General features: G+C 39.3%; 1 long non-coding RNA gene across 13 annotated transcripts in view; it reads left to right on the top strand.

Moving 5' to 3' along the window:
* Positions 1-6,459, top strand: part of LOC137997592 (uncharacterized) — a 16,392-nt gene extending 9,933 nt beyond the window's left edge. For 5 of the 13 annotated variants that reach the window (XR_011122517.1, XR_011122516.1, XR_011122511.1 and 2 more), the window contains 3 exons: positions 909-1,108; positions 2,918-3,081; positions 3,888-6,456. This is a non-coding gene — a long non-coding RNA (uncharacterized lncRNA). Of the gene's footprint in view, positions 1,109-2,917; positions 3,082-3,887 lie in introns of all 13 variants that reach the window. The other 8 variants (XR_011122518.1, XR_011122512.1, XR_011122522.1 and 5 more) reach the window with 5 other exon arrangements.
* The last annotated feature ends 374 nt before the right edge of the window (positions 6,460-6,833 follow it).

Raw genomic sequence — 6,833 nt, 5'->3', positions numbered from 1 at the left:
AATTTCTCGCGCGTTTTGTCCAAAATCAAATACTGAATTTCCAGAGCCTTCAGGCGAGGGAAATAATTTGACTTTGGAGAAAACGCAAGTGAAATTATTCCCTAATTTCACGAGTACACCATTTGATTAACTATTAACATCATGGGTTACAAATTACGTTCGTAAGACGCGGGTTTTTTTCAAACTTGGACGCCATTTTGGCACTGTAGCAAAAATTGCCACAGCAACAGTAATTTCACATGTGAAATTATAAATTAACGCTGAAAATTTGCGCCAAAATTAAGGAGTAATTTGTCACCCACGTTATTTTAGGTACAATTTGCTCAATTTTTTGGTCAACTAGTACTCGGATACAACAGTCGTAACCACCGAACTCACTTTTAATCCTTTTCTCAACGAAAAAGTTGCGCAGTTGATAATTAGGAATATATGTCACATCGCCAATCGTCATTAAATCTGATCTTTTGCAAGTTTTTGCTTTAGAAGAGAATGACAAAACCAACAACAGAATGGGCACAAACAGACGATAATACCGAACTTTTCAGCTTTCAGATGGAAATTGTGAAAACAAATTTTGACACTAAAAAAGTGCTGATATCGTCTTTTCATAATCTTCTTTAGCTAAAGCTGTTTCGTTTCGCTTGCTGGCATGCCTTAAAGATGAATGGTGGTTTCTGAAGCGTTCTTTAAAATCAGTTGCTAGTCCAACGTATGATTCAGTCGTTGTGTCAGTGGAGGTGACAATGTCTTGATAGATACATTAGTTTGGAGGCATCAAGAAGAAAGATTACCGTAGTATTTCATGACCAACAGAAGGTCATATACATGTAAAACATTGTGATAGGTGGAACAGAGAAATGGTGTTTACTTTGGAGGCATCAAGCGGACATTCTGGTTTTCTTTCGCAGTTACATGTGTCATGCTGTTCTCCAGGTGTTTGGGTGGTGTATGCTGAAAGAACTCTTTTGTTGTGGGATCCAATTATTGTTTTCATGTTTGGCATGCAAGATTAGCTCAGTTTCAGTGTGTGCCAATTGAAGATCTTGTTCAATGGATGGTTCTTGGGGAAGCATTTGTCAACGATGAGAACCGGAAACTTCTTTCCCAGGTTTGATCCTTTGCTGCCATCTTGTATGTTAAACTCGTCCCAGTCTTCCCCTTACTGCGATTCCAAAATGGTGGCCTCGCACCAACGTTCGTCGCGAATTTTGCCACTGTTCTTGACCTACACTACAACCTTCAGTTGAGACAGCATAACTAGCGATGAGTTGAACCAAATTGCGGCTTAGAACCGAGTATTTTGATGAGATTTTCAGTTTGTGACGTAAATGCCATCAATTTTGAAAGTTAAAGGTGCGTCTTATAACCGAGTGCGCCTCGTATCCGAAAAACTTCGGTAAGTAATACAAACTGGCAATAATTATTATTTATAATGCGCCGATCAAATCGAAACTTAACAAAAAATGTCTTCAAAAGTTGGGGACAGACAGACAAATCTGACGACAGGGTAGGGCATTTGGACACTACTTTGGTCCAAGGGGGCGGGAATTTGAACAGTCCAATCTTCAAAACTTTAAATGCCCGTGGTTTGCCCGGAAAAAGGGGGGAGGGGATGTTGAAGTTTCCAGTTGATCGGCGCTTAACTGGAAAGGAACAAAACCTAAATAAGACAACAAAAAAAAAAAAAAAAAAAAGAAGCAAAAGAGCGTTCGTGTGCTATATTTATTAGCTAACACCAATTGAAACATGATCAGTAAGTTTACTGTTTTCTGGTGTTTTTCAATTTAGGCCTGTTACTACTACAGAGAAGCCTATTGGATGACACAATAGTTATTATTTACACCTAATCCGCACGGCCTTAACAAAAGGCATGAACTCCACTCCAAAAATCGCATTAACCACGGCAACTAATTAGACCTTTTCACATGTTAGAGTGGTTTTCAATTGAGTGTCGAAAGTAATTAGATAATTACTTTGGTTTTGCATTACTTCACTCAGTGATTGGTTCAAAGTTCTCGCGCCACTTTTTCAACCAATCAGAAGTGAAACCAAAACCAATCGTGGCTCGCGCGTGGACATTTTCCCGCGCTTTGTGTCGGTTACGTGTAATTACTCCAATTCTTGATTGGTTTACCAGATTGTCTCCGTCCTTTCTGATTGGCTAAAGTAATTACTTTGGGTTTGGTTTTACGACACTCAATTGAAAATCGCTCTATTGCTTGTAAATGAATATTATTGTTACTTGTCCAGCTCTTATTTTATTTGTTATTTTGTTGTAAATAGTCTCAATTGTTATGTGATCATGACCTATTGCATAACTATTGTCACTTCAACTTGCTGTTTCTCATATAATTGTTATTAATTTTTATTTTGTTTCTAATGTATACCTGCTTAATTATACGCCAACGGCTCAGTGTTTGAATTGTAGATTAGGTAATCTGTTGCATGGTGTAAACACATTGCACCTTAATATTTGTCATTACATGATATGTTTTACCTTGATAAGTCTGTGTGAAAGCATGTTATAAGAGAATTGAATTTAATTTAATGCTTTTACTGATTGTTCATCAGGATATGATATAGATGGTTTTCACCTGACGTCACAGCAGCCATGTTGGTTCACAGAACGATAGGGAAAAAAGGCGTTTGGGAATTTGACTCTATTATAATGCAGAACATCAGTGAGCCATAATTTGCTATTGTTTTGTGCACCAATATGACCGTCTCATCATGTCATTAAAAACCATCTGTGGCCTGCACTTTACAACTTTATAGAGCACTGACAAGAAGCTAATTCCTCTAGCAACTCTTGTTCACCTTTTGTGCACTCCAATCAAACTTCTTATGTGCTTTGCGCTCCTTAAGTACTGCAATATTATTTTGCATTCAATTTGACCAATTTGATTTGATATGTTAGGAAGAGGCTTATTTACCACAAAACCATTCATGAAAGGAGATTTTTCTTCCTGAGTATAAAGGGGAACTAATCTCACATAAGGATGGAGAAACAAGAGAAGAATTATATGATCCATCTCTCGGAAGTTTCCTTTATTACTTTAGGGATGGTGCAAAGTGTTATTGGTAAGTTTATCCAAAAGATTGAATTATTAATAAAATTAATTGTGTATTTCAATCCGTAATTTTCCGAAAAAAAAAAAAGAATAAATAAATGATTATCTTAAATTGCACTTCCTCTCCTACGTGTACATTGCCCTCTCATGTCATAAAATTTGTTACAGACAGCTGTAGGGGATGAAGGAATGCTTGGAAGAAAGATTACCGTAGTATTTCATGACCAACAGAAGGTCATATACATGTAAAACATTGTGATAGGTGGAACAGAGAAATGGTGTTTAATTGGCGAGGTTGTATTCCTATAGTCAGAACTGAAATTGGCTGGAGCGTCCATCCTCCACACTACAGTGAAGGCACTGAAGTCAACCTTTTATTTTATTTTTCAAAAACTTCCTATTTGGATATGATCTGTTTTGATTGGCTCCTTCAGCTGTGGGAATGTGGTATCTCCCCTGGGAAGTATTCTAAAAATAAATCTTCGCAATCTCCGGGAAGGGACTCAAGAAATTAAAGGGCATGGAGACTCCTACTTGGGGCTCTTGGTGTTAAGTAGTCTCTCTGGGTTTGTTCATGGAGAATTTTTCTGCAAGCAATTTTTTCTGACTGATTTTGTGAACCCACTGACTCCTGAACCACCAGTCTGAAATTGACGAGTAAAATCGTCTGGCATTAAGTCTCACTCCCACGGGTCAATAGGTTAACTATGCTGTAGCATTTGACCTTTTTCCCATATGCGGCTGGTTTTGGTAAGTTAATGTGTCAATCACTTACCAAGCATCATTTTTTATCAACGTTTTTGTCACATTTTGCAGGGGTTTCATAAAGAAAGGTCATATATTCATTGGAAGGGAATGGGACACCCAAGAATGGAAGCAGAACATTGAAGAGGGGACCCTTAAAGCAATACAATGGAATTTGATTGTGGGATTTTTATCCTGAAGGTGGGGTCTAAACCAATGTATAATGTAAGAAAAATTGAGGGCTAGTTATCTACTCATCACACACTCCAAGGAACAACCAAATGAATACAGTCAAGCCACATCATGACATGTATGTCATGCGCGACCAGTTGTTTTGAAATTTGAACAGAGTATTCAAATCTGCGTGCCAGTTTTGAACTTTGCTTTCGACATTCCGAATTCCTTTAGTGCTCTCGCCGCAATTTCTTCGGCCCTCTCTTTCAGGAATTTCTGGATCCGCCCCTGGGTCGTATCAGTTGACCCTGAGATGGGAAGGCAACAAAAAGTTGGTGATGAAATCAACGATTCCAGGAATCCATAACCCGACGATTCTTCGCTCTTTGTTTGACTTTGATAAAGTACAAATGAAGTTCATTGTTGTTATATCCTAACTCTATAATTCTTCTCTTTCACATTTTGTTTTGTAACTTCAAAACTTCCGTGGTCGTTGATTTTTTTATGATGTTAACGACCTGTCATAAAGTTCGAGTTAGTTTAGACGGTACGATTACTTGGGCGCTCGCCATTGCAACAATTCGCATGTGAAAACGTCCAGGCGACCCGGACGTGAACACATGTTACAAATTTGACAGGCAGCTTTTCATTTTCTAACGAACCAAGCTCTGATTGGCAGTAACTTGGACAGATGATTACAACATGTCGTCTTTCAACGCGTCCCTCATCTCAGTTCATGTCAACTACAAATGAGTCAAGAGAGGTCAAGTACGAAACACAGCAATGGTAGATTATGTCAGTACATGACAATGACAGAAGACCTTTTTCGAACCATCTTGACAGACAAATTACATGTATTCGTGAAGGGTTGACTGATGTTCACGACATTATAAAGGCAGAAATCTTGATTCACGCACTAAAACTTTAAAGGATCACGCGTCACGGTTACCGGTAATATATTATTCACGAATCACAGCTGTATTTCTTCAGTTTTCCCGATTCACGGTTTTTTTGGCATCAACTCACGGATTACGCGAAGCCCCTTCCAGACCCTGTTGACTGTAAATCAGTCAACATTATGAAACACAGTTTCACAAAATTTATCAAAATTTGCACATGAATGCTTCAAGTACATGTATAAGGGATTCAGGCGTTATTTTTATTGACATATGCAGCATGAGAGTTACTACTTACTTGAAACTTTCACAAATGATTGTAGAACTTGAACTTCCCTGCCAGCAGAGGTGTCTTCTTGTTGTGTCAACTGCGCTGATGAGTACGGGAAAAGAGACCTCTGCCGCAGGTTGAAACTCACTGTGTTGCGCCGCGGTTATCCTCACGTTAAACTTTGTGTTGTGCGGGCTCACTTAACAACAGCGGAATTACTGAAGGAATGCGTGGGTCACAGTGGGCTCAAGTCACAGTCAGCAAACATATCATGGGGCATGCATTTTGAACAATGCCATCTAAGGTCGTGGACGACGGTTGGATGAAAGTGAGTTTCGACCCATGGCATGCAGAGGTCTCTTTCCCATACTCGTCAGCCCAGTGAATGCAAAGGAAAAGAGGCATCTGCTAGCACGGAACAACTGAACCTTGCATGATTTTGCTTTTGCTCATAGTTTGTGGACTATGTTGCCTTTGGCAAGGGTTTATCCTTCAGTGAAATTTTTAAGACACTGTGATTTTGACACTTTGATTGCAATCCCAATCCACTGATTTTTATACACAAAATCTGCATAAAACATACATGTAACCTCTGGCTGTTATGAAACTATTTTTGCTGTCTTTGCAGGATGAAGGGCAATTGAAAGTATGACACTGAGGTAAGGTAATTGTTTTTGCAAACGTTGGCCGTGTGGCACTTATATTTCAACAGAACTAACTATTGGACCCGTAGCCCACAAGGGCTACGGGTCAATAGCCCATGAGGTGAAGCCGAATGGGCTATTGACCCATGGCCCTTGAGGGCGAAGGGTCTAATTGTTTTAGTATCACCCAACTAGTCAGACAGAAAAGGCAATAATAAAGTTAGCAAATGCAAGTTAAAGAAATATTTATTTGAGAACAAAACGAAAGAAAGCATAACGCTTTTGAAGTCTTATCGCTACTTGAGGACTGTTAATAATAGTTCTCTAGTAGCATAGCCAATCAAAATGCAGGAATTGCATTAGACCACTAGTTGGGTCCTGTCTGACCTTGTAGCTCAGTCGGTAGAGCAGCGGTGATCTAACCCGAAGGTCGTGGGTTCAATTCCCACCCTGGTCAGACATTTTCTCTGTCCTTGTGTGGGCCCCCGGGTGTGGGCCCAATTCCATTGGTAGGGCTAACGCTCACGTGGTTTGCATGGGTAGAAAATAGCACTTCACATTATCTTCCAACAGTTAATTTGGAAGGTAATGACGTTGACAACAGCGTAAACAGAGCAGTTAAAGACACCTTGTCCGGTGTGGATGATTGACATTTTTGGTGTGATGGTTACTGATTTTCATTCTGCCTACTAAACCATCTGTCAAGACATTGACAAGTACCAGATTATCCTTTTTTTTTTTTTAGCTCACCTGAGCCGGAATGTTTCTTTTGCCTGTTGTTTACAGTTTAATGCCAAGCCTTTGTTACCTTGATTGTTTACACATAGATGATCTCAACCATGATGCAAAATCTTTCAGAATGTGGGCACGTTATTGTCTTTCAGTCTTTCTTTTCATGTTGCTGTTGTGATGGTTTCATCATCATTCTCTTTCTTTACGGTCGGAGTTTAGAGTAGCTACATGTCATATTTCCGAAATTTACTCTACCAGCCATGATATTCTTCAAAGGACAGACCACAACGCCGGTAACTCC

The sequence above is a fragment of the Montipora foliosa genome, chromosome 3, assembly GCF_036669935.1.
Source record: "Montipora foliosa isolate CH-2021 chromosome 3, ASM3666993v2, whole genome shotgun sequence".
NCBI lineage: Eukaryota > Metazoa > Cnidaria > Anthozoa > Scleractinia > Acroporidae > Montipora > Montipora foliosa.
The sequence above is the reverse complement of the archived record's forward strand: the minus strand, read 5'-3'. Positions and strand labels throughout refer to the sequence as shown.